The sequence below is a fragment of the Acinonyx jubatus genome, chromosome B3 (assembly GCF_027475565.1).
Source record: "Acinonyx jubatus isolate Ajub_Pintada_27869175 chromosome B3, VMU_Ajub_asm_v1.0, whole genome shotgun sequence".
In the NCBI taxonomy this organism is placed as follows: Eukaryota; Metazoa; Chordata; class Mammalia; order Carnivora; family Felidae; genus Acinonyx; species Acinonyx jubatus.
The window spans coordinates 52885433-52905616 of NC_069386.1; the positions used below are offsets into that span (position 1 = coordinate 52885433).

The 20184-nt window shown below is 42.0% G+C and overlaps 1 protein-coding gene across 4 annotated transcripts in view; it reads left to right on the forward strand.

Moving 5' to 3' along the window:
* The first annotated feature begins 5447 nt into the window (after positions 1-5447).
* Positions 5448-20184, forward strand: part of ATP8B4 (ATPase phospholipid transporting 8B4 (putative)) — a 252542-nt gene continuing 237805 nt past the window's right edge. The window contains exon 1 of one of the 4 annotated variants that reach the window (XM_027067227.2): positions 5448-5490. The gene's annotated coding sequence lies outside the window, so the exon portion shown is untranslated. Of the gene's footprint in view, positions 5491-13866; positions 14175-14212; positions 14382-20184 lie in introns of those variants that run through there. The other 3 variants (XM_053224036.1, XM_015063454.3, XM_027067226.2) reach the window with 3 other exon arrangements.

Below are 20184 nucleotides of genomic sequence, written 5' to 3' on the forward strand. Positions count from 1 at the left end.
GGGCTCAAACTCACAAACTGTGAGATCATGTACCGAGTCAAAATCAAGAATTGAATGCTTAATTGACTGAGCCATCCAGGCACCTCAAAATATACCAATGCTTTTAGATATTGATGTTAAAAATTAAATAGGGTATTGGAATGCTATTCTCTGTATTTATCTAATTTTAATGAACTAGAATTTGTATCTCTAGCCTATCAGTGGGTAATCAGACACATGTAGGCTTTTGGGGTGAATAAATTCATACCAGCTCTTATATGGAATGAAAAGTGTGCCATCATAGAGAAGCAGAGATAATAGGTTAGTCACATAGAGTCAAGAATCAGACTGCCAGGGTTCAAATTCCAGTTTGGACACCTAGTTCTACAACTTTATGGAATTTGCTTAACATTGGTTTCTCCAATTTTTTAATTACAAAAGGGCTTCTCAGAAAGAACTGAGTTGCTCTATGTAAAGCACTTAGAACATAGTGATGTTTGGCTATTAGGAGTTCTTGACTATCATTATTATTTTGGAATGTTAGACATTGTTAGTCTGGCTCTTACAGATGAAGAAGCCAAGACCCAAAGAGGTTGAGCAACTTGTAAGGTTATCTAGATGTTCCTCAGAGCCTGGGTAACCTCATCATGGGGGTTGCATGCTCCTACATTCTGTGCTTGGACCAGTGTGGGGCATTGAGTTGCCACCTTCAGGTATTAGAGGCCCAGACAAGCAGACAGGTGGAGATTACAGTATGGTAAGTAATGTGCCATGATGCAGAAATGCAGCATCTTTTAAGAGCTCGGAGGAGTTCCAGATTTCTTAGATAATCTCCAAAGGGGGTTCCAAGGGAAATGATCATGCAGCTAAGACCTTAAAGATGCTGTCTTAGTCTATTTGGGCTGCTGTTATAAACTACCATAGACTGGGCAGTTTATGAACAACAGAACTTTATTTGTCAACAGTTCTGGAGGCCACAAGTCTGAGATCGGGTGCCAGCATGGTTGAATTCTGGGGGGGGGGGGGCCCTCTTCCAGGTTATAGACTGCTGTCATTTAATTATGTCCTTACATAGTAGAAAGCAGAAGGGGAAGGAAGCTCTGCAGTGAGTCTTTTAAGGGCACTAATCCTGTCAATAAGGGCCTTACCCTTATGATCTCTTTTAATCCTAATTACCTCCTGAAGCCCCACCTCCTAATACCATCACCTGGAGAGGCTGTGTGTGGGGGGGGGGGTGGGGGGGGCGGAGGGGGTGTGGTGTGTTGGGGGGAGGTAAGGGTTTTAGCATATGAATTTTAGAGAGATGCCTTGAGTCCATAACAGATGTAGAAGATTTAGCCATGTAAAAGGAGGTGGGGGAAAAGCATTTGGGTAGTGGGTACAAAGGCCCCAATGTGCACATAATATATGTAGAGAAACAAAAAATGTCCAGTCTTGCCAAAGAGTGGCGACCTCTAACTTTCTTTGTAGCAAATGAAAATCTTCCTGTACTGTATGTACCCTGTAATTTCAATACTGGCTGTTTATTAAAACCTCCTATTATATTTGTACTGGGTTTAATAGTGTGCCTCCAAATTCATGTCTACCCAGAATCTTAGAATGTGGACTTACATGTAAACAGAATCTTTTCAGGTGTGATTAATTAAATTAAAATGAGATACTGGAATGGGTGGGGGGTACAAAATTCAGTGACTGGTATCCTTATAAGGAAGCTATGTGAAGATACAAAGATATAGAGGAGACACAACAACATGTGACATGGAGGCAGACTGGAATGATGCATTGGTAAACCAAGGATTGTCAAGGATTGTCAGCAACTACCAGAAGCTAGAGGGAGGTATGAAACAGATTCTCCCTCAGTAAGTCCAGGACCCAATATTGCCAATACCTGGATTTCAGACTTTTAGCATCCAGAACCGTGAGGGGGAAAAAATTTCTATTGTTTTAAGCCACCTAGTTTGTAATAATTTGTTGTTGCAGTCCGAGCAAAGAAATACAGCATTCTTGGTATGAATTTGACTTTTCCAGGTGACAAGAAAAAGGCATACATAGATTGTCTTCAGTGATGGAAATGAGTATAGTAGGCCACAGTTTACTCACTCTATTACATGCATGAAAAAATGTGGCTGTTTAATTTTTTACAAAGGATCTGTTCTTTCTCACTAACCCACATGGCATGATGGGTGAGTCGGGAAAAATAATCTCTAACAAACATTGAAATAGCTAAATAATATACTGTAATATTTCCCAGTTCAAATAAGCTCTTTTTGAATATTTAGTCTTTTTTTTTTTAATTTTTTTTTTCAACGTTTATTTATTTTTGGGACAGAGAGAGACAGAGCATGAACGGGGGAGGGGCAGAGAGAGAGGGAGACAGAATGGGAAACAGGCTCCAGGCTCTGAGCCATCAGCCCAGAGCCTGACGCGGGGCTCGAACTCACGGACCGCGAGATCGTGACCTGGCTGAAGTCGGACGCTTAACCGCCTGCGCCACCCAGGCGCCCCTGAATATTTAGTCTTTTTAGGACCTTTGCATATCCTTCTCCTCCCCCTGATTCTCCCCAAGGCATCTGGGTAAATGGAGGATTCATTTGGCTCTGTGACAGTGAGGGATGTTGGAGCCTTGTGTCTATGCTGGGTTTTTCTGGTTTTTCTTTGCTCAGAGTGCTCTCTTCATCTTGACCTGGGCCTTGTTCTTTGTCAGCCACAAGGAAGCAAGAACACAGCCTCAAGTGTCTGTAGTTACCTTCTTCCTCCACTGCTCTCCTCTTGATTACAGCCTTGCTAGATTTCATGCCATGGTAGACAAGGGAACCCTTTAGAGCTAGAGGAAACAGGCCACTAACCCAGAATTCCTAGGTGCCTTCCATCTTTCTGAATGCTTCTATAGTCAGCACCCTCTGAAGCTTAGGTCCCAAGCTAGGAAAAACCAGGATTCTGGTGTCTATCTCCATTGTTCCCCTTTTCTCCCTGTTTCTGGCATCACTTAACCCCATGTCTCACCCTCCTTTTCTGGGAAGATATATATGCCCCATCCCCTTGACAGACTGGATACAAGATGAAACACTAGCTTACCAATAAGGGAAGAGCTGAAAAACCTCTTCCTTACCCAATGATGCATAAGAACATGACAATGCCCCAGACATAGCTTTATTATCCACTCAGCCACTGTAGATCCCAAGCCTTGAGGTTGGAGCATGTTCTACCTAAAGGTGGCTCATCCTCACATAGTGGGGATGTGTCCAGAACTGGAATGATGCACACTTTGTCATTGTTCATCTGGAATTAATATTTACTCAAAGCCTTTAATGGTATCTATTACTTTCCATTAGATATAGGATACCTCTAGAGGGCAGGATGACTCTGAAGCTACCTCAGACAGTTTTGCCTCCCTCTCACCATCTTGTGCTTTCACCCCCTGTACCATGTCCCAGTGTAGTTTTCCAGTTTCATAGTAGGGTGGATTTTCTTCCAACCTACAGTACAGTACAGCTGCAGCACCGTATGCAGTAAAGAATGCATTCAGGTTGCTTTTCTCACAGGTGGTGTGCCCAAGGCAGCACTTAAGGCATTCAGAACTCATTTCCTTCCTAAACTTTGCCTGGTCTCTGATTTGCTATAAACTCATAAACTTCACTGATGTACTGACGTGATGATGAACTCACTTTTGCTCTCTACATTCATGAATGCTGCAGGATGTGTGTTTGTGACTCACTCCTGCTATTTGGAATGGAAACTCGGGTCATAGTAAAGGGCCCCCACTCTCTTAGGTGGTATAGAGTAGTTGCCAAGGGGAGGAGATAAAAATTAGCAGTGGTATTTTTTCTCATGGACTGTTAGATTGTGGAACTAACCAGATCCTTCATATTCAACTGTTAAGATTCCGCTTCAAATCCTGAGGTTTTCCTCTGATACTCCACAACCATATAGAAATGAGTATGTCTTCTCCTGTAGTTCCAAGGCATATTTAGACAGGGGGTACCTCTATTAGAGGTTTTACCACACTGTATTGTAGAACTCATTTCCCTTCCACTAGAAAAGTTCTTGCTAGGGCAGAGACCAGATCTTGGTTATCTTGGGATCCCAATGCCTTGCAGAGGGATTGCTACAGAACTGGGGCTTGGAAAATGGTGATGAATGTATGAAATGTCCCCGAAATAGTACTGATTAAGAGCCTGAACTCCTGCACTTTCCAGAAGACACATAGGGGTAGGGAGTTTTCACACTTATTGATACACAGGACAGACTGACGGGTAAAGAGATAAAGGTAAGAGCTTCTTTAAAGCCATGTGGTCCTGCTCCTTCCTTCTGGGATGACAGTCTGTTAAGGAGAAAGTGGGGTTGGAGTAAGTGTTAGAAGATCCTAAGTGTTTGGCTACTCCTGTGTCTTGAAGGTTCTAAGATGGCAAGAGCCAATGGAGACCTGAAACTGATGCAGATCAACTCCTTTCTGGTAAATGCCTCTTTTTGTCATAAAGACTTCTTATGATAACAGTCTGTAAAAAAAAAAAAAAAATAGAGTTCCCAAATATTTCCTGGGCACTTGTTATATGCAAAGAAGACACTTGCTTTCTTGATAGCAAGAGAGATATCATTTAGGGGAGTGTTGCTTTCACTGGTGGCAACAGCCAGTGCCAGGATCCATTTTTGGCTGTGGCCCATTCGTCATTTGCAAGTGAACTGTTAGAATGACTTTTATAACTAGGGATACCAGTTGTCTGGCTTGGAGTTAGGCTGTCTGGTTTAGAGCTGGGTCATCCAGTTCTGGAACACATGGTTCAGAATGCATTTGAAAGGGCAAGTTAAACGCAAATCACCTGGTTTGGGTGCGGTGGCTTGGATAACAAACTTTCTGGATCCTACTGTTCTGCTTTGTGTTTGAATGTCAGGACTGAAAGTGCTGTTCAGGAGAGCCCTTGTGGAATAGTCCAAATTGCTGGGAGGAGCTGTTCCCCAGAGGTGACTTTTAGCACCTAGGATTTTAGATATCTTTTTTTTTTTTAATTTTTGAAATCCTACTTGCTTAATTTTAATGTAGTGGTAAGTTTATATTATTTTTAATTTACTTTTAATTTTTGAAATTTTAACAGTAGAGCAGGAAACTTCTCTATTCCTAAATCTACATCCTTATCCAGGGCTTAACTTCTAAAGAAATGTCTGTCTTCTTGCATTTTCTGATTTTCTTTTTGTTCTTTTTGTGAGATAGTTGAGTAATAACTAAAACTCAGTGGTGAGTCTTTTCATCTAGGATGGAAAGTCCCACATAGGAAATGGTACCACTAGCAATGGGTCAGTCGTTTATGTTGGCCAATGTAAGGAAACCTACTTTCTTACACAAAAGGTTAACTAACCAAGAGGAAGTAATTGTTGGGGAGGATGGGGGGAGGAGGAGATGAGTTACCTTTTCCTGATGAAATTCAGCCCAACACACTATGGGAAGTGCCATAGAGTACATAAAACCATAAGAGGTTGAAAATTCTACTTTGTTTTTAGATACTAAGGACCAAGAAGGTATGTATGATTTCAACGTTTGGTGAAACTGTTTCTGAATGGAAAGTGAGTAGGTTTCAATTACTGAAGAGAGGAGGGTATGGTGGGCAGGAACATTTTTAATGTCTTCTGTCACTGGGTGAAACTTGCCTGGAACAGTGGTTTTTAAATAATCCTCTGGGCTGGAGGAAGGAAATACTAAAACTGCCACTTATCCTTATTGATTTCATCCTTTAAAACTGTCTATTTCTTGTGCTGCTTTATGGTGTATAGAAAGGATATTCCTGGGGACCACTGTCCCAGAGACAAGAGGAGAAGGCAGATGGTTGTATCAGGATGGAAAGAACTGGAGAGGTGGAATAGCTCAGAATGTGGAGGTCTTCCTTCTTTTCTGATAAAAGAAATGTGGTAGTCATTTGGGAAGATTCTGGAGAAAGCAGGGAGGACATTGACCTTTGTTGACCAATGACTGTACGACAGGCATTGGGTTATGTATTATTTATTGTTGTTAAATCACTGCACATGTAACTTACATGTACATGCATTCTTTTATTAATTTATTATTCATTTAGTGAACATCTCATTTAATCCTCACAAATAGCTTGAGAAGCAGATTTTAATTTTTCCAGTTTTACAACCAGGAAGCTAAAGTTGTGTTTTTTTTATTGAAATGTAGTTGACATATAATACTATTAGTTTTGGATGTATAGCATAGTGATTCTCCATTTATTATATTAAATGATTACCACAGTAAGTCAAGTTATCATCTGTTACCATATAATGTGTAGTAACATCTGTTACTACAGATGTGTAGTATCATCTGTTACCATATAATAGTGTAGTAACACTATTATTGACTGTATTCTGTCTCTTATAAATAAATCACATTTCCGTGATTTATTTATTATCTATCTGGAAGAGTGTACTTCTTAATCCCCTTTGCTTTTTTTGTGCATACTCCCAGCTTATTTTTTGTATTTATGAATCTGTGTTTTGTTTTGCCTGTTCATTTTTGTTTTTTAGGTTCCACATATAATTGAAATCATACAGTATTTGTATTTCTCCAACTTATAATAACCTCTAGGTCTATCCATGTTGTTGCAAATGGAAAGATTTCATTCCTTTTTATGGCTGAGTAGTAATCCACTGTGTGCAGGTGTGCACGCACACACACACGTTTATACATTCAACTATTGATGGATACTTAGGTTGCTCAGGAAGCTAAAGTTTAAAGCAATTAAGTAATTTTTACATCATATGATTTATACCCCTGCAATTCTCATGCCTTATGGCATAGGTTTATAATATACACTCCAGGGCTTCTATCAAAGAGATGCTCCTTCAGTATGTTCAAGTTGGTTTCTAGTCTGCTAGTAGCAGTTGGATTGCTCAAGAAAGTATTTACAGGGGCGCCTGGGTGGCGCAGTTGGTTAAGCGTCCGACTTCAGCCAGGTCACGATCTCGCGGTCCGTGAGTTCGAGCCCCGCGTCAGGCTCTGGGCTGATGGCTCGGAGCCTGGAGCCTGTTTCCGATTCTGTGTCTCCCTCTCTCTCTGCCCCTCCCCCGTTCATGCTCTGTCTCTCTCTGTCCCAAAAATAAATAAAAATGTTAAAAAAAAAAAGTATTTACAGAATCAGGGAATACTTGGTTGTAGTTTTATTTTCTTTTTTATTGTATATGTCCAAATCATAATTTTAGGCCAGAGATACTTCTCTGCCATTCAGGTTGACACCAAGCCTTGGTTTGACATTTCAGTTAGCTCAACCTTCCTTTCCTGGCATTAAAAGCAAGCAAGCAAGCAAACAAACCTGAAACTCTTGGAATGGCTATATTTCAGGGAATTGATTAAATCTTAACTAGTTCATTTTATTGGGATTAGATTGAATTGACACAAAGTGGTTCAATCTACTTCCTGGTGGTCCCATTCTCAATAGCAGAGACCTGTTGTTCTCCCCTTTGATTGTAGAATCCCCTCATCTTCATGTCTGACTCCTGCTGGCACGTAAGTGTCTCCTGATTAGGAACCACATTTTGTTTATCCTTCTGTGTCCCACAAAGTGCCTAGCAAAGTATCTGCACTTGTCGAATGAAAATATTGGATGCCCTGATCCCAGTTGCTATGGGTGGTTTATCTGTTGATGTAAAATGGTGATTTATTGGCTTTCTTAGCTATCTTGGCAGTAGAGCTAGATGTTTTGACAGACATACAATGCTATTTATTCTGTTAAGAAAAGATAGCATGACTATTTGCATGGCTTCGTATTCTTAAGTATAAAAATTTCCATCTCTTAATTTTGATGAAAGGTGTGCAAAGTTGGAGGAAAGGTAAGAGGGTGAATAAATTAGGAAAAATTTTTCTCTTGAGTGCTCAGATATTTAATCAAAATTGCTTTAACATAATTCATCGGATTGTTGTGAGGACAAATTGAGGTGATCATTGAGAAAAATCTTTGGAAACTCTAGATTATAGACAGGGACATTTCTAAAAGGTAAGATTTTAAAGCAAAATAAGGTTTTTAAAAAACAACTTCTGGTGTTTTGACAATGTATATTCTGTGTAATGAAGATTAAAAATTAAGCTCTAGTCCTCTAATATTATCTAGTGGTAATATATAACATTTACCATTTTAACCATGTTTAAGTGTACAGTTCAGTGATATTAAGTACATTCACAATGCTGTGTAACCACCACCACCATCCATCTCTGGAATTTTTTCATGATCCCAATCTGAAACTCTACCTAGTAAATGTCTTCCCATTTACCTTCCTCCCAGCCCTAGTAACCTCTATTCTTTGCCTATGCTAGGTACCTCCTACAAGTGGAGTTATTACAATATTTTCCTTTTATGTCTGGCTTATTTCACTTAGCATAATGTTTTCAAAGTTTATTTATGTTGCAGCATGAATGAGAATTGGATTCCTTTTTAAGACTGTAGTATTCCATACCATATTTTGTTTATTCCTTTACCCATCGATGGACACTTGGGTTGTTTTCACTTTTGGCTATTGTGGATAATGCTGCTATGAATGTTGGTGTACAAGTATCTGTTTGAGTCTCTGGCTTCTTTTCTTTTGTGTATGTATCTAGGAGTGAAAAACAGATCTTTTAAACTTCATTTCTCCTGACACTTTTGAGATTTTCCAGAGCAAGTCTCTCTCCTCTGTTCATGCCCTAAAGAGTGAGCAATTGCTTCTTCATCTTCAGTGTGCTTCAGGCCTCCATGTTTTCCCCTAGGCTCCTCTTCCTCCTCTGAAATTGATACTTCTAGATGTAGCTACAAAGGAGTCTGAAATCTGATGCTAACCACTGTAACAAGCTCTATTCAAATCAGGCCCACCAACTGGCACTACTTTGGGGACTGACAAATTAAGGTGAGCTAAGAAAAATTAAACTGTAAGTTTCATTATACATGGAAATCTAGTAGAAATAAAAAGTGTCATACCGAGACCTATACTTTAGACTTGAGCTTCAGTTCATTTGATAAATTACTATCTGCTGAGCACTGTTGATAGACAACAGGGAATGAGTTCAGAGCTCTGTTATCAAGCAGCTCAAATTCTAGAGGAGGATGCATACATATTTAGGAAGCTACAGAAACTAAACAACAATGCTACTACTATTCATTTGTTTATTCAACATTGCTCAAGCACCTGCTGCACGCTGTTCTAGGCCCTGGGTATACATCAAGTCAAAGACAAAGTCTCTGTTCTTCTACAGCTGACTTTCTGGTTGGGGAAACCGGACAGTAAACAAGGAAATACACAGTATAATAGCTATGTGTTTTTCCTGTGGAGAAAAATAAAGCACGATAAGGGATCAAGAGTGACTGGCGTGTGTGTGGGTGGTTTTACGTAGGCTGACCAAGGCAGGCCTTTCAGAATTTGTGACTTTGAGCCCAGATGTGAATGAAGTGAGGGAGATAGTCAAGGGGATGTGTAGGTGATAAGGCAGCCTGGTAGGGGAGTAGCAGCATCTGCGATAATGTTAGATTTCAGAGATGGATAAAGAGCTTTGGGACTTAAAAGTTTTTTTTTTTTTATTTTGAGAGAGAGAGAGTGAGAAGGCAGAGAGATAGAGCAAGAAGGCAGAGAGAGAGCGAGAGAAGGCAGAGAGAGAGCGAGAAGGCAGAGAGAGAGCGAGAAGGCAGAGAGAGAGCGAGAAGGCAGAGAGTGAGAAGGCAGAGAGCGAGAGAGCGAGAAGGCAGAGACAGCGAGAGAGAAGGAGAAGGCAGAAATAGAGCGAGCGAGAGCGAGAAGGCAGAGAGCGAGAAGGCAGAGAGAGTGAGAGAGAGCGAGAGAGAGGGCAGAGCAAGAGAGAGCGAGCAAGAGGGCCCAGAGAGCGAGCGAGAGCGAGAGGGCAGAGAGAGAGAGCGAGAAGGCAGAGCGAGCGAGAGCGAGAAGGCAGAGAGAGAGAGCGAGCGAGAGGGCAGAGAGAGAGCGAGCGAGAGGGCAGAGAGAGAGCGAGAGGGCAGAGCGAGCGAGCGAGAGGGCAGAGAGTGAGAGAAGGCAGAGAGTGAGAGAGAGAGAAGGCAGAGAGTGAGAGAGAGAGAAGGCAGAGAGCGAGAAGTCAGAGAACAAGAGCAAGCGAGAAGGCAGAGCAAGAGCGAGAAGGCAGAGAGAAGGCAGAGAGAGCGAGAGAGAGTGAGAAGGCAGAGATAGAGTGAGCGAGAGTGAGAGGCAGAGAGAGAGCGAGAGCGAGAAGGCAGAGCGAGAGCGAGAAGGCAGAGAGAGGGAGAGAGAGAAGGCAGAGAGAGGGAGAGAGAGAAGGCAGATAGAGCGAGCGAGAAGGCAGAGAGCGAGAGAGAAAGAGCGAGAGTGAATCCCAAGCAGGCTCTGCACCATCAGCACAGAACCTGACACAGGGCTCAGACCCACAAACCATGATGTTGTGACCTGAGCTGAAATCAAGAGTGGGATGCTTGACTGAGCCACCCAGGCACCCCAGAGCGTTGGGACTTAAAGTAATGGGACAAATAAATCTGATGTTCTGTGATTTTAGGCACATAATTTTGTTACACCATAAAATCAGTTTTAAAGCACCCAAAGATTGTTCTGCAAGGGAGTATTTAATGGCAAGATACTTGTGTTTTAAAATAAATGAATGAATGAACATTTCAAAATGATATGAAATCATTGCTGGGGATCCCCCTGCCTCTGTTCATGCTGTATGCATTATGAGAATCTCTGTATGAGATGAGCATGAAGTAGTCATTCTTTGGCCTTACTGTGAGTATGGTAAGTCCTTTTTCTATCCCAACTTTGTTCTCCCATTAGGATTCCTCATTCATTAAGGGTTGTTAATTAGGAAAAAATTTGATCAAATAAATTCTGACTAGTTAGTACATGAAGAACTAGAACTAGAGAATTTTAAGCCAATTTAGAGCTTTTAGAAGCATTTAACACGAATATACCAAGGAAGCTAAAGAAAGCTATCCTTAGTCTCGAAATTTCAGGGACAATGACAGGGCACATGAATTTTTTTTTTTTTTTTTTTTTTTGCTGGTGTCAGAAACTTGGGCAAATGGAACAAAATCGCAATATATAGCTCCTTAATGTGGCAGTCTCTTTTTATAATGCAGGTTTGTGTGCCTGTGTGCATGTTCATATGTGTGAATGATGGGAGGAGGGGAAGGGTGAGAGAAGGGTTGCAAAACTGAAGACTCAGTCCTTATACTCCTCACCTCAAGGTGGTAGACGAGATAGCACATTGCAGAATAAGTGCCAGTGTATGATATCCAACCTAGTCTCTAGCAGTGTCCAAGAGGGAGGGACCAGAGATGCTAGGAAAGTCAGAAAATGCTCTGGGGAGGGCTGTGGAGCATGTGATATGGTCCTTGAAGGACAGGTTTAGAAGTGAGAAGATGAAGGGAAAGGTTTCCCAGGAGGAGAGAGTGGTCTGGGCAGAGATGCCATGGTGGGGATGTGCAGTTGATGTTTAGGTAAAGGAGAGGGGTCCTGATACATTAGGACAGAGGATCTGGTTTGGAGATTGTAGGGTTAAATTTGGAAAGATAAACAGAAAGCCAAGAAGAAAAGGAGAGTTCTGTGCTTTCCTTCTTTTTTAAGTTGCTTTTTGACTCATTAACTTATCAGGTGATAGGGAGGATCATCCCTTGCTCCTTCATTGGTCTGCTGTTAGGGGAACAACCATATATCTTAAGATGCTCCCTGTAAACAAAAACACTGTCTTCTAAGAGCTCCAGTTTTATTGGTGGGCATACAAGCTCCTTGTAAAAAAATGTAAGCAGTACTTTTGGGGTACCTGGGTGGCTCATTCAGTTAAGCATTCAACTCTTGATTTTGGCTCAGGCCATCATCTCACAGTTCATGGGATCGAGCCCCACGTTGGGCTCCATGCTGATAGCACTGAGCCTGCTCAGAGGTCTCTCCCTCTCTCTCTGTCCTTCCCCTGCTTGTGTGCACACACACTCTCTCTCAAGATAAATAAATGAACTTTAAAAGAATTTAAAAAAATGTAAGCAGTACTTTTGTAAGAAACAATGACATAGTTCCACCAGGACCCACCAGCCCCTCCACCCCCATGCCATTTTTCGGAAGTAACTACCATTAAATATTTCTTCTTGTTTATCCTTCCTGATTTATTAGGTCAACAAATATTCACTGAATTCCTATTATGGGCATAGGGTATACAACAGTGAATGGAAGTCCCTGCTCTCAAGGAGCTTCTATTTTATTGGGAAGAAACAGGCAGTAAACAGCAAGCACGTTTAAAATATTTTAGCCAATATTTTTATCCCATGCATACTCTTGCAACTTGCTGTTTCCGCTTGACTGTGTCTCTTGGACATCTTTCCATGTCAGTGTAAAGAGGCCTATCTCTTTAACTGGTACTCACTAATATTTATTGAGCATCTGCTGTGCCTCAGGCACTGTCTTGGTCACAGCAATTCCCTACAGTAAGTACTATAATTTTCACCTGACTACAGGTGAGGGACCAAGGCCAAGAGAGGTTTGGGAACTTGCTCAAAGTCACCTGGCTAGTCGCTGGTGGAGGCAGACCTGAGCCCAGACCATCTGATGGTTCACTCCAGTTCTTCTCCCCCTTGATGGCTGCATAGTACTCCATTGTATGGATGTTTCTCCACTTATTTGGCCAGTCCTCTATTTTTAAGCCATTTTTAGTTTTTTCCTATCACAGATAGTGCTATAATGAACATTTTACACACTTGTTTACATGTGTTTATGATCACCTGTAAGTTTAATTCCTAAGAGATGGAAAAATACACATTTCTGTATTTGATAGACACTACTTAGTTTCCCTTTAAAATTATTTTACCAGCTTCTCCACCAACATTGTAGGAGAAGGTGCTGATTTCTTTATAGCTTATTCAACAAAGGGAGTTGCCAAGGGTATAGGAGTTGCTAATACAGTAGGTTAAAAAAATGGTATAGAAATTACACTTAAAAACCTTTTTTATTTTTTATTTATTTTTTAAATGTTTGTTTATTTTTGAGACAGTGGTGGGGGAAGGGCAGAGAGACAGGAGGGGTCAGAGGATCCAAAGTGGGCTCTGTGCTGTCATCAGAGAGCCCAAGGCGGGGCTTGAATCCATAAACCATGAGATCATGACCTGAGCTGAAGTTGGACGCTCAACTGACTGAGCCACCCAGGTGTCCCAAAACATTTTTTGAAAAGTCTTTCATTTTAAATATCTTGAAGAAATGATTACTTCCTCTTATAGGCTGTTCTTGGTTCTTTTTATCATGCAAGGGAGAAAGCCACCACTCTTGTTTCAAGAAATCTGCAGTTTCTTGTGACTAGCGGTGGGAGGAGGGCTTGGCAGGGAACAGTCCTTCCTTCTTCTCTGATCTGGCTCTCTCTGGAGGCCTGAGGGCTCAGTACCAGGATTGGCCAGGAGAGTGGATTGATATGTACAGGGAATCAACTTGCTCTGGTTATAGAGACATTAAAATATATTTGGTTTCAGTGTTTAACTGAAAATCTGATGCAACTTCTAGAGAACCCATAAATGGCTTGAGACACACTTAAGACATAATCCTTTCTTTTGAAAATAGACCAAAATATTTTGTTTTCATCTAATCCTATCTTAAAAACAGGAGCCCCTTTAAAGGGATTCTAAACTAAAAAGTTTGACTCCATTTCGTATGTGCATTTGTTCTTTGGCATCCTCAGAGTTAATTGTTTGCTTTACTCAGAGTTGAAATTGAGGATGTTTGGAAAGAAATGTCTTCATTCTTTGTATTAAATGTTGCTTGAGCGTGCTTAGCTTTCATCCATGTGAGAGTGAAACTCCCCTTGCAATGATTTTTTAAAAAATGCTAATTCCTTCATCTCTGGGAAAAACAGGTAGGAGCTCTAAAGATGTTTGCTAATTTCCTTCACTTGGGGGCTCATACAAGTTTTGTAAGCAGAAGTGATAACTGTGACTTCTTCCCTTGTCCGCTTCCATCCTACTGAACACTGGGTTCCCACAGAGGAAGCCATCCTGCTGAAGTCAGCCTCTAGGGAGCTTCCTTTTGTTTCTTCAAGATTAACCAGTTCTGCCCTGGCAGCAGTAGCAGGCAACTCTGGAAGGAGAGGCTCTTCTGGGCTTTTGGTATTTTTCCAAGGAGTGTTTTTTCTCCCCCAATTCCTCACTGGTAGTGAAGCTGCTTTCCTACAACGCTGCCTTCTTCAGATGAGATGCTGATTCTGATCTGCCATCTAGCAGCTTCCGGTAGCGGTAAGTGGTCAAGAGTGTTTTTCCGGGAGTTGATCTCAGGTTCTCAAGAATGTCCTCTAGAGACCCAGTTTGTTTTCTGTGTAATTGCTAGAGCCTTCAGAATAGCTTTGCTTTTCTCACTGTTCTCATTGCATGGTCATGGAATGGGTACCTGTTTGATCTCCCTGCACCCTCCCTTTTGGGAGAGAGGGTTAGGTCCAGGCTGAGGTGAGTTTGTGGGGAGCATTCAAGGGTTGGTGAAGCAAAGAGGAGAGTTAGCTCAGGGCTGACTAGGGCTTTCTGTTTCTGTTTTCTAGGTTGCTCTTTTGATCTTTTCATCTTCTGGTGTGGTTGAGGTTTAGCAAAAGTCTTCATTTTTCTCTAACTAAAAATACTTTAGAAACTAGTTGGGTGTGAGAAATAGGACGTCTGCTTTATTTCCCTTTTCAAATTTTTATTCAGTTAGCATCACCTATTAAATGGCTAATGGCAGTAGCATCAGTGTCCATTTCTTCTTGGCTTGTGGGTGTTTGTCACTTCCTTTGGGAGTAGTTGGTTTCATTTTTTTGAAGGGGTTTGTATCTAGTTCCCCTATTCAAGGTATTGTTTATTCTATGACCAATTCATGCTTTAAACATGAACAGTTTACTAAAATACTCTCTGAGGCTGGAGTGGTATGTTTTTAGTGCTGAGATTTGTCTGAACTGAGAAATCGATACTTCTAGCTGTTTGGTTGACAGATGTGAGAGTTTCTCAGGTCCCTGGTTAATAATTTGCTGTTTTGAAAATAAAGGAAACTGGTGAGAAACAATAATTGGGGGCTGAAGGCTTATTAGAAAGGAAATGAAGAAATATAGGATCATATGTGGAATTAACAACATCTCTCTTCACGAATGGCCACCTTTGTTCAGGTGTTGTTCTGTGCTAGTCTTTGCATTTACTGAAATGTAAATTCAGAGTGATTTTTAAAAACCTATATTTATCTGTCTTGTGCTTTTATATTGTTCCATCATGCATGCATCTTCAAAAATGAGGGATCAAGTAATTTTTGTGCCCCTGGGGGATTTTTTGTGCACAGGAGGGTTCTATTTTGTTTTTACATGGTAAATTGGAAATTTCCATTTAGTAGGAAAAGACTTCACTTTTTGTTTCAAAGTAAATTATAATTGTAGCTTTCCTAGAAATAAAACTTTTTAATGGGTGCATTCTAGATGCTTGCATTGCGTGTACAAGAATTAGATGCTGGTATTTGTTTTCAGGATTTCTTACAAAAAGGTGTCAAAGAGGGGCCCTGGGTCGCTCAGTCGATTGAGCGTCCGACTTCAGCTCAGGTCATGATCTCACAGCTCGTGAGTTCGAGCCCCATGTCAGGCTCTGTGCTGACAGCTCAGAGCCTGGAGCCTGCTTCAAATTCTGACTTCCTCTCTGCCCCAACCCACTTGCATCCTGTCTCTGTCTCTCTCTCAAAAATAAACATTAAAAAAAAAAGGTGTCAAAGAAAATAGTAAGCTGCAAGTGTTCCACATACCTATAGACTTACTTGACTTTTTAGCAATATTAAATATTTTTCAAATAGTAATTTCTGATTAAATAGTAAATGCAAATACTAAATATATCGGTCATTGCATTTTTGGAGATTTTTTTCCCCTTTCTTTCCTTTCTCCTTTTCTTTAGTCAGCTCGAGCTTGTCGAGCACCTGCACTATGTCAGGCTCTGTGCTGGATGCCCAGAGAAGATGCCACAGTAGGAAAGGCTGAACATTTTATTTTGATATATCCTTCTCTGACTCTTCTTTTCAAGTTGAGTGTTCCCTAGGACCTGTCCTTGTCTTTGTATTGACTCATCCTCATCCTCTGTCCTCTCCTCACTTCTTTTTATTCTTGTTCTGAGATCATTCATTTCCCATGACTTCAATGCTTTCATGTATGTTGATGATTCCATGTCTACAAATCTGTCTTTTGTCTTTAGTGCTAAGGATGTTTTCACAGATAGAGGAATTTCAAGCCTAATGTGTTCAAACTGAATGTATTATTCTCCCATCCCAATTCCTGCTCCTTTGTTTTCTCTTCCTTCTCTTTTCCCTGCTGTACTAATGGCACCTCTGTCCCCTCATTGTCCTGAGCCAAAAACCCTAGAAGTCATCTGAGGTTCTTCTTTGTCCTGTATGCCAACATAGGGGCCATTTATAAACTCTGTCAATTCAACTGCAGAAACATTTCTAGAATCTGGCTCCACTTGCCTATTGTTACTGCTTCTCCACCTCTCTCCATGCCAGGCCATGCTGTGAGCATAACCTTCCTAAAAGTGCCGACAGCATGCACTTGCATAGGGAGAACCAAGAGAGTAATGACAGTGGACAATGGAACCCGGATTATAACCGTATCATTCTCTAAAAATCTCTTCTTCCTCCCCATTACCTGCAGGATTAACCATGGGTCTTGAACATAGCCCTGTTCTGTGTCACCTGACCTATCAAATGGGGATGATGATAGTCCCCACCTATATAGTTTTGGTGAGGATAAAATGAGATGATACATGGCAAGTACTTAGCACAAGATCAAGTACCCAGTGAATAGTGATGATGATGGCAATGATGAAGGTGATCACTTCTTTCAGAATCCATCTCTAATCTACCTTTCCAGCTCCATCACCCTAAAATCTCATTGCCATGACTGTCACTACTTCCCCAACCTTCTCTTCCCTTTCACAGTACTGGATCTTTTCACATGCTCTTCCTTTGGCCTCTTTACCTCATTTTGCTGAGCAAACTCTTTCCTTTTCAAAAAGATTCAACTCAGAATTACTCTCTGTGAGGTCTTAGCTGACTGCACAAAACAGGCTTGGTGGCTCCCTTTCCTCCATGGTGTTCAGTCCTTCCTTCCATCACAGCCCAGAACTTGCCATTCTAATGGTCTGTGTATCTGTTTTCATCTTCCCCAGACTACAGGCTTTGGAAGGGATAGAGGTAGGAACTAATGATCCTTACCTCCATCTACTGAGCCCCGGTTTGACATAGCATAGGCACCCATAAGTGTTTGGTGATTGAATACCCATAGGGATGACTCTCAAATTTGATAGGAGGTTTTCTACTTGTAGAGAGTTAAACATACAGTTAAGAAAAAAAAAAGCTTTCCCTCTCTTGAGTACTAACTTTGTAGCAGGAGGCACTGTGCTAAATTCTTTACGGGCATGCCTAGTGATCCAGTGAGTTACTCTAACTGTCCCTGTTTGCAGATGAGAACACCAGGCTTAGAAGAGAGGGAACTTGCTGGAGGCTTTGAAGGTGGCAGGACCAGGCTCTGGCTGTCTGACTTGCAAACTGGTGGAAGGAAAGGGAAGTGAGAGGGGAAGGAAGATGACTAAGCCAAAGCAGGCATGTTTGTTAGAGAAAGGCAGCATGAGAAGGGCAGAAATGCACTAGAGAAGGCAGCAAGAGTAGGCTAGGAAAGGAGAAAGGAAAGTGAAAAAGAAACAAGGAGAGCAAGGGAAAAAATGAACAGGGGATAAACAAGAGGAGGAAGGGAAGCAGGATTCCCACTGCTTCAGAATTTTGTGGCCAGGGAACAGCTGCATGCCTAATGGAACATAAACAGACTGCAGTGTTGACATGACAACTCACAACAAAATCTAATCTACATTATACAAGAAATAGAATAATTTATTGTTAGACCATGGTAATTAGATGTAATTGCTAAGCAGTTTAGAAATTTGGCTGTACAGCCATCACTTACACACACACACACACACACACACACACACACAGGCATGCACACACACTCACTGGCTTAAATTGTGTTCACTTTTGTCCAGTGTGGACACTAGGCAAGTGACTGTGGCTGTTGGCAGCTGTCACTGACACTAAATATGATCAAAACATTATCTACACCTCCCACCCACTATCACACTCAAAGCTGTACCCATGTAGGAAAGAAGCACAGTCTTACTCCTTATCCTTCGCTGATGTCCCCTCCCAAGGCTGGGATTTCCCTGTTGCACCAGGATTTCCCTTTCCTGAGTCTTCTCCCTGTGCTTCTGCCTCACCTCCCTTATCCCTCGGGGGCCTGGTCCCAGGGGATATTCTTGGGCTGGTAGGCAGGGTTGCCAGCAGATATGACCCCAAGCTCACCTTGTCCAGGGGTGGGAGAATTCACTGAGGCTTTGCTTTTTTGCCTTTGGGGACCTGGAAGCAGAGAAAGGAAAGGGAAAAGGGTAGGACCAGAGAAGATGGAGGGCAGCAGGAGGAGGGAAAGGGCTAGTGCCCTAATTCTGCCCTCCTAGCTTCCCATCCTCAGATGCCACTATTGTTCAGGCAAGAGGGCTTTTCAAGGTTTTCCTGTGCCCACCCTGGTGCTGGCCACCCTGGTGCTGGTCAGTCCCCCTCCCTTCCACTCTTGGTTGGGTTAGTCCTCAGAGACCAGGTGAATGGGGTTGGGAAATAAGTGACTGAGTGAAAAATCTGAAGGAAAGTTAGGGAAACAGGAAAGGGAAGCTGGGAGACTGAAAGAGGGAAAAAGGGAGGTAGTAGTAGAAGAACAGACAAATGGGAGGAGGGGAGGGAACATGTTTTATGGAGTGAACCATATATGCGTATATATTTAACCTCACAACAGCTCTAGGAGGAAGGCATTATTGTCTCTATTTTACAGATTCAAAGGTTTAGTCTTAGGAAGGGTAAGTGACTTGGTCAAAGTAACACTAGATACAAAGTAGCTGAGCTGGGATTGGAATCCTATTATCCTAAAAGTCTCTTCCATATAGTACAGTGTTTCCAAAGAAGACGAGAAAGCGGAGTTGGGGAGGGCAGAAGGAAAGCTCACCAGAAGAGAATGGAGAATAGAGGGAGAAGAGGACAGGAGGTCCTCACATGGGGTGAGGTCTGGGATTGGGCTTGTTGAAGCTGTATGGGTCCTTTCTCCCTTGGCTCCGTGTCCTGAGAACTGGAGAGAACCCACTGTGCTCAAAGGAGGTAGAGGACTCCCCTGGGGGGCACTCTGGTTCCTCTCAAGACCCTGAGATGAAGACAGGCAGGGATGGGCTCACCTGGGCAGTGCTCTGGGTAAGGAAGGAGAAGCTGCCAGGAATCTGCCCCATCTTGTTCTCCTGGTTTCCAGTGCTCCTGTCTTTTCCTCAACTTCCTTGGCTCCTTTCTTTTCCCTTTATTTTTCTATCTCCTCCAATTCCTTTGCATTTCTGTCATTCTACCTTGTATTCTCTTTTCTCTTTCTTTCTTTCTTTCTTTCTTTCTTTCTTTCTTTCTTTCTTTCTTTCTTTCTTTCTTTCTTTCTTTCTTTCTTTCTTTCTTTCTCTTGAAAGAGAGGGGGAGAGAGAGAAAGAACAAGTGGGGGGAAGGGCAGAGAGAGAGAGGGAGAGAGAGAATCCTAACCAGGCTCTGTGCTGTCAGCACGGAGCCTGATGGCGGGCTCCATCTCACATGACCTGAGCCAAAGTTGGATGTTTAACCGACTGAGCCATCCAGGTACCCCTCTATCTCGAGTTTTCAATCTTTCTCTTCCCACTTTTTTCCCTCCCCTCAGTTTATTCACAGGGCTGTTCCCTCCCACCACAAACACATCTTTTCTTTAAAGATTTCTTATCCATTCACACTTACCTGCTTTGTTTTATTGTAGAATGTCCTGAAGGAAGTTAGACTCACTGTGCTCATTTAATCTTAATGTTTATGTAGATACTTTGACAGAGAAAGTTCAGAGGGTGCCTTCAAGATAACTAATATCTAATGAGCCTTTTCATCATGTGCCCCCATTCCCAACAGTCCAACCAGTAGGTTCTGAGGCTTACAGAGTATATTTGCCCTGCATTCTGTAATGAGTTAGTGGAAAAAGCAGGGATCCAAGGTTAGCCTGTTTGACTCTAAAGGACAAGCTTCCAACCACCACATCCTGCTGCCCCTTAACCAGGTCAGTGGTCTGGCTATTCCCTTGGAGGCCTCTTGATGAGTTTATTGCATTCAGAACGGGTTGTTTGTCCTGTCGGTTTTTCACCACAATTGAACAGCATACCAAAACCAGATTTA